Here is a 7999-nt window from a genome sequence, read left to right as displayed (position 1 = left end):
CCAACTACATGCTTTTACAAGAGTCAGCTAGTGCCAAAAAGAAAATACAACCAGAAACTACATACAAAGAAAAACGAGCAAACAAAAAAAAGGAAAGAAAACAGAGCCCCCTCGCTGGGCCAAGTGGCCCAGCTGGCCTCAGCCGCCCGAATGGGCCGTCCCACCCCCACCTACTTATCCCCTTCCCACCCCCGCAAACCCTAAATGTCGATCCCCTTTCCCCCCCGAGCGCCCCCTTCCCCACCCTCTGCCGCACGCCCCCGAGGGTGCCCCGACGCCGCCGCCCGAGTCCCGTCGCCACGACGCCCTGGAGACGCTCCCGACGCCGTCGCTCGATGCTTCCCCAACTCTCCCCCGTCGGACTCCCTGTCTCCGCCTCCCCGACGCCGCGACGCTGACGCCCCGTCCTCGTCGTCCTCCCCGTCGGCCTCCTCAACCCTCGCCGCCCCGTGCACCTCCCCGAGTCGCCCCGGCCTTCCTTGTGAGCTCCCGCGGCTGCTCCCCCTCTCCCTTCCCTCGATTACTGCCGTAGGCCGTCGTCCACGCCGCCCATTCTTCCGACCAAAGCCGCAGTCGCCGTGCGCCCTCATCACGGTCACCGCGGCGGTTGACGCGCCCCCACACGCCTGTGGTCCCGCTTGTCGTGCACCGGCTATGCCCGGGCCGCGTCCCGTGCGGTCGCCCGCGCCTGCCCGCGATGTTGCTACTGCTGCCTTGCCGCTGAAGCTCTGCTGCTCTTCTTGCTATAGCTGATGCTGCCCTGCTATAGCTGCTGCTGCTACTGATGGGCACGACCATGGCCATGGCCGTGGGTGTGTGTTGTGTGTGCGTGTAGTGTGTGCGCGTGCGTGTGTAATTAGCTTAGGGACTAACTACTAGTTAGTTTAACTACTAGCCTATGACAAGTGGACCCCTAGACTAATTAATCTAAATTAACTAGAATGTTTTAGTTGCTGCCTATGACATGTGGGCCACACCCTCCCCATTTGACCAGTCTAGTTGACTTGGTCAACTCGAATTAAGATAAATCCAGAAATTTCAGAATATTGCTAAAACTTTTAAAAATAATAATTAATTAATTAGTTAAATTAATTAATTAATTAGCTAACTAATTAACCCTAATTAACCTGCTAATTAAATGTTAACAAATGGTTAGTCTTCAGCCTATGACATGTGGGACCCACCGTCAGTTTGACCAGTCAACACCCCTGTTGACTGCTGACGTCATGCTGACGTTAGCATGCACTGTTCTGGATAATATTGAATTAAATCAATTAAATAAATTCTAAAAATGTTTTAAAACTTTGAAAAATCATATAAAATAAACCGTAGCTCAGATGAAATTACTTCCTACATGAAAGTTGCTCAGAACGACGAGACGAATCCGAATATGCGATCCGTTTACCTGTCAGATACCTCTAACTATCTGAACATGGAACATTTCCCCTCCGGTCATCTGTCTGACACAGGTCCGGAACCGGGAATACATTCCCGGTTGAATTTTCCCCTTCACCTATGTCGTGTAGCCATACGTTAGGTCACACCCAACACAGCTTATTGCCATGTTATGCTTTGTGATGCTATGCTTGCTTTATATTTACTGTTTCTTCCCCCTCTTCTCTCCGTTAGACCCCAAAACCGATGCCGCCCCTGTGACCGACTACGTCGACGACGACCCCTCCTTGCCAGAGCAACCAGGCAAGCCCCCCCCTTTGATCATCCCGATATCGCCCATTCAATTCTCTCATGCTTGCATTAGATTTTGCTACTGTTATTGTTTGCTCTTATTCTGATGCATAGCCTGCTTTTGTAACCTGCTCATTGTTACCTACCTGCTTATCCTAAACTGCTTAGTATAGGTTGGTTAGTGACCCCCCACCTTGTCCTTGTTGCCCCTGCTTCATCATCGAAGACCCGATCAACGGGATCGAAGACCAGGCCACGGCACCGCACATCACTTTCCCCTTAGTTGTTCGTCATTACTGGGTTACTATCGAGTACCGAGGGTGAGACCTCTTCAGCACTTCTGATGTTAACAATTCGGTCGTGGTCATCGAGGGTGATTTCCTCCTTAACCACTTCCGATACGACTCTGTCGTGCAACCCCTCAAGCGTGAACCTCGGGGGTGATTCCTCTTAGGTTCACCTTGATGATTACATCTAGTGGAATTCATCGGGGGTGATTCCTCGGGTTTCCCCCTTGATGTTTGGACACACAGATACTTGGACTTTACCACTGTTACTTGGAAAGACGGGTCAACCCTGAGGGGTACCCGCACGAGCTTAATTGCGAGTGATGTGGAGTCAGGTTGACCTGGAGGGTGCCCGCGAGATAATTACGAGGCGTGGCCGGGCATTCCTAGCCCTTGCCGCAAGTCCTCGAGACGGGGCAACGGGGTCACATCTTTCGTGAGTCTCTGCTTGTTACCGCGCGTTCCTAATCCACTACGATTTGGATATTTGATCCAAGGGGCCTCTGGCCTGATAGCACTAACCATCACGTGGGCATAGTATGGGCGTTCTGCGTCGTATACATCAGCCAAAGCTTAATAGACGTCAGCGACTGAGCGGCGCGTGCCGGGTTGGACTGGCAAGCACCTACCTTTTTGAAGGACGTGGCTAGGTCTGCTCACCGGCCGCCCACGCAACATGCAGGAGTTCTCGAGGAGATGGCCCATGACCCCTGGGGGCATAGGTTTAGTCCAGCGTGCTGACCTCTCTATTAAGCCTATGTCGGTTTGCGGCGTATTGTTTGGCCGAGGCCGGGCATGACCCAGGAAAGTGTGTCCGGCCGGAGTTAATCGAGCGTGGTGGGTAAGTTGGTGCACCCCTGCAGGGAAGAAAACATCTATTGATAGCCTGTCCTACGGTAACGGACACTTGAAGTTGTATCTCGATTGATACAACTAGAACTGGATACTTGTGATGAGAACTGGATGGTGATGAGAATTGGATTGTGATGATAACTGGATAGTATGGCTCTGGGATTTATTTCTCGCGGGGAGTCGAGAAAGGATCTCTGGCCGAGGTTGATAACACTACTACTACTTTACTTTATGCTACTCTACTCCCTCCTGTTGCTGCAAGTTGGTGGTTTCCAGAAGATGCTAGTCTTCGATAGGCTAGGTTTTCCCCTTCTCTTCTGGCATTCTGCAGTCCAGTCCACAGATACAGCCCCTTTCGTTGATACCGATGCATATGTAGTGTAGATCCTTGCTTGCGAGTACTTTGGATGAGTACTCACGGTTGCTTTGCTCCCCCCTTTTCCCCTTTCTTCTTCTTTTCGGTTGATGCAACCAGATGGTGGAGCCCAGGATCTAGACGCCACCTTCGACGACGATTGCTACTACACTGAGGGTGCCTACTACTACGTGGAGGCCGCCGACGACCAGGAGTAGTTAGGAGGCTCTCCCAGGCAGGAGGCCTTGCCTTTTCTATCGATGTTGCTTTTGTGCTAGCCTTCTTAAGGCAGACTTGTCTAACCTATGTCTGTACTCAGATATTGTTGCTTTCGCTGACTCTTGTGTTTTCGAGTTTATGTATTCGAGCCCTCGAGGCCCCCGGCTTGTAATATAAAGCTTGTATTATTTTAATTTGTGTCTAAAGTTGTGTTGTGATATCTTCCCGTGAGTCCTTGATCTTGATCGTACACATTTGCGTGTACGATTAGTGTATGATCGAATCGAGGGCGTCACACGCGCTCATCGACAGATCCCCAGGTCCAATCGACGACAGTGGCAGTTGTTTCCACCGGAACCACATGTATATCGCACTCCGATTCAGAATCTTACTGCTACGGCCCGTATACCAGAATCCATTCAGCCGTCCCAGTCAGAAGCTGGTAGAGGTTTAATGCATATCAGAGTGCTGCTCCGAGCAGCGAGAGAGCAGAACACTGTAGTTTCTCAGGCGTGCAACAGGATACATAGCAGATCTGTGGTGGCTGATACCGTTTAGTCGGCTCACAGCCTAAGATCTCCTCCGTGGCGTGAGGGACGTGGGCATCGTCAAGGGCAGTATTTGGGTCGGAACCATGAGTAGCAAGATCATCGGCTCGACCGCGATGACTGCCGTTGAGTGCCTACACCCCCTCCGAGGGGCGAATCATACGTGCCCCGACATTATGATGATAGGCGCCCGTACTGCGAAGAGCGGAGAAGGCCGGTCGACCCAAGAGAGCCAGGATTTGACGCAAGGTCCATTTTGGTACAAGGTCTAGTGGATAGGAATCGAGCACAAAGGGAAGGGCAAGACAGAGATCACCCGACTAGAAGCAGGGTGCATGTATCTGGTCCCGAGTGTTTTAGCAGAGCCATCAGGGCTGCTGAGATCCCTCCCAACCTCAGGTTGGCGACTGGGGTCAGTAAGTTCACTGGTGAATCAAAGCCTGACACCTGGCTTGAAGATTACCGAGTGGCTGTGCAGATCGGTGGAGGAAATGATGAAGTTGCCATGAAGCATCTCCCCCTGATGCTTGAAGGGTCATCTAGAGCTTGGTTGAATCAGTTGGCCCTAGGCAGTATTTTTAGCTCGGAAGAGTTGGCCCGAGTGTTTGTCAGAATGTTTGAGGGCACGTGCAAACGGCCAGCAGGATTGACAGAATTGCAGCACTGCGTGCAAAAGCCAAATGAAACTTTGAGGGATTACACCCAGAGGTGGACCACTTTACACCACACTGTAGAGAATGTGTCTCATCATCAAGCAGTTTGCGCCTTCAAGGAGAGCGTTCGGTACCGCTAGCTCAACCTAAAATTCGGTTGGACATGAGACATGTCTTTGCCTCGAATGATGGAGATAGCCACTCGGTACGCCAATGCGAAGAAGACCGACTTCGCAGTGGCAAAAGTAAACCAGTCGGCTAGGACACCGGAGGAGGTACTTCCAATCGAAAGTAGAAGCGCAAAGCAGAGCCTACGACACTTGGAGAGGTTGCAGTTGCAACCCAAGGAGAAACTAAAGAGGTTGCAGTTGCAACCCAAGGAGAAACTAAAGGAAAACCTAAAGGGCCCTGGACCCCTAAGAAGGTGAAAGATGCAGCCGGGAACGACGTGTTGGATTTACCATGTCACATTCACATCAATAAGGATGAAGAGGGAAATCTCATCTATCCTAAGCATACCACTCGATAGTGCCGAGTCCTTATACAGTAGTTCAGAGAAAAGCAACACAGCGAGAAGGAACAAGAATCTGATAAAGATGAGGACAAGGAAGAGGATGATGATGGTTTTCCCAATATCAATTCCACTTTGGTGATTTTTGCTGATGTTGAAACTCATCAACAGGGAAGTGAACATGGTTGCTCCGGCAACACCGACGTATCTGAAATGGTCAAAGACTCCTATCACATTCGACCAGTCAGACCACCCGCCGCACGTTGCCACCCCTGGGAGGCAAGCGTTGGTGGTCGACCCGGTCGTTGGAGGCACCCGACTGACCAAAGTTTTGATGGATGGTGGCAGTGGATTGAACATCTTATATGCTAAGACCCTCCGAGGGATGGGCATTCCGATGTCCAAGCTCAGTGAGAGTAACATGCGGTTTCACGGAGTAATACCAAGAAAAAAAGCCGATTCACTCGGCCAGATCACCCTTGATGTGGCTTTCGGCGATTCAAAGAATTACCGGAAGGAAAAGTTAACATTTGAAGTCGTGGATTTCACAGTGCCTATCATGCTATCCTGGGCAGGACTGCATATGCCCGTTTCATGGCTCGACCGTGTTATGTGTATCTCAAGCTCAAGATGCCTGGTCCTAGGGGCATGATTACAGTCACTGGTAATCGGTAGCGAGCAAAAGAGTGCTTTCAGAAGGGCTCAAAGATTGCCGATGAACAGATGGCAGCGATAGAAATGGAGGAATACAAGAAGACATCAGATCCGAGTGATTAGTTGAGAGCTAAGAAGTCTGCTTCAGAGTCTGCATTTAAGTCGTTGAAAGTGCAACTATCTCTAGGTGGTTTTGGTAATTCATAACAACATATAGCTCATTGAGCTAATGCTATTCCAAGATAATTATTTCAGGAAAGCTCAATGATTGGCATGGCATGGATGTGAAAGTGGAACCCTCAAAATGCTAAGGACAATGGATTGGCTCAAGCTCAAAAGCTCAAGACTCTTCATTTTATATTTTAGTGATCTAAGATCACATTGAGTCCATAGCAAAAGCCAATACTATTAAGGAGGGATGAGGTGTTGCTTAATGAGCCTCTTGCTTCATGTGCTTAGTGATATGCTCCAAAATCCTCAACTACTTTCCCATATCCACATATGACCTAAACTCTAAGCCAAACTCGGTTCTACCGATTCTTCCTATTCGGCACTACCGAGTTTCATTTGTCATAAGCCACTGCCAAACCCTAGCAATTCGGTTCTACCGATAAGGATCTCGGTCTCACCGAGATAGGGTTGCAAACTCTCTGTTTCCCCTTCGTAACTTTTCGGTCCCACCGAAAGAGCGAATCGGTCCCACCGAGATTGCAATGTAAACTCGGTGTTTCCCCTTTGTAACTTTTCGGTCTCACCGAGTTCCACTCGGTCTCACCAAAAGAGCAAATCGGTCCCACCGAGTTTGCCTGACCAACTCTCTGGTTAGCTAATTACCAAATTCGGTCTCACCGAGTTTGTGTAATCGGTCTCACCGAGATTACGTTATGCCCAAACCCTAACCGAATCGGTCCTACCGAGTTGCATGTCAGTCCCACCGAAATTCCTAACGGTCACTAGGTTTACTATTTCGGTCAGACCGAGTTTTCTGATTCGATCCCACCGAGATTGGTAAATTGTGTGTAACGGTTGGATTTTGTGTGGAGACTATATATACCCCTCCACCTCTTTCTCATTCGAAGAGAGAGCCATCAGAACACACACATCATTCCAACTCATTTGTTCTGAGAGAGAACCACCTACTCATGTGTTGAGACCAAGACATTCCATTCCTACCATATGAATCTTGATCTCTAGCCTTCCCAAGTTGCTTTCCACTCAAATCTTCCTTCCACCAAATCCAAATCCTATGAGAGAGAGTTGAGTGTTGGGGAGACTATCATTTGAAGCACAAGAGCAAGGAGTTCATTACCTACACACCATTTGTTACTTCTTGGAGAGTGGTGTCTCCTAGATTGGCTAGGTGTCACTTGGGAGCCTCCGACAAGATTGTGGAGTTGAACCAAGGAGTTTGTAAGGGCAAGGAGATCGCCTACTTCGTGAAGATCTACCGCTAGTGAGGCAAGTCCTTCGTGGGCGATGGCCATGGTGGGATAGACAAGGTTGCTTCTTCGTGGACCCTTTGTGGGTGGTTGCTTCTTCGTGGACCCTTCATGGGTGGAGCCCTGTGTGGACTCGCGCAACCGTTGCCCTTGGGTGGAGCCCTGTGTGGACTCGTGCAACCGTTACCCTTCGTGGGTTGAAGTCTTCATCAACGTGGATGTAGGATAGCACCACCTATCCGAACCACGGGAAAAACATCCGTGTCTCCAATAGCGTTTGAATTCTCCAAACCCTTCCCTTTACATTCTCGCAAGTTGCATGCTTTACTTTTCGCTGCCAATATACTCTTTGCATGCTTGCTTGAATTGTGTGATGATTGCTTGGCTTGTCCTAAAATAGCTAAAATCTGCTAAGAACTAAAATTGGGAAAATGTTAGGTTTTTATTTGGTCCAGTAGTCTAATCACCCCCCCTCTAGACATACTTTCGATCCTACAAGTGGTATCAGAGTTTTGGTGTCCATTTGCTTGATCTCCATAGCTTTTGGTGGTCATAGCCTTGGTTTCACAACCTAGGAGAGTATGGCGTCTAGCGAGGGAAATTATCACTGTAGAGGTCCTTACTTTGATGGTACTAATTTTGCTAGTTGGAAGCATAAAATGAAAATGCATATTCTTGGACATAACCCCGCTGTTTGGGCTATTGTGTGTGTTGGTTTGCAAGGTGACTTCTTTGATGGGAGAGAACCAAACCGTGAAGCTACCGCGGATGAGTTGAAGATGTTGCAATACAATG

General features: G+C 49.4%; 1 long non-coding RNA gene across 1 annotated transcript; it reads left to right on the top strand.

The window, feature by feature from the left end:
- The first annotated feature begins 219 nt into the window (after positions 1-219).
- LOC147965305 (uncharacterized) lies at positions 220-7235 on the top strand. Its single transcript, XR_015608257.1, has 4 exons — positions 220-481; positions 1630-1698; positions 3301-4928; positions 4962-7235. It is a non-coding gene; the product is annotated as an uncharacterized LOC147965305 (long non-coding RNA).
- Positions 7236-7999: the final 764 nt, after the last annotated feature.

The sequence above is a fragment of the Triticum urartu genome, chromosome 6A, assembly GCF_056163025.1.
Source record: "Triticum urartu cultivar PI428250 chromosome 6A, HENAU_Tu73, whole genome shotgun sequence".
In the NCBI taxonomy this organism is placed as follows: domain Eukaryota; kingdom Viridiplantae; phylum Streptophyta; class Magnoliopsida; order Poales; family Poaceae; genus Triticum; species Triticum urartu.
The sequence above is the reverse complement of the archived record's forward strand: the minus strand, read 5'-3'. Positions and strand labels throughout refer to the sequence as shown.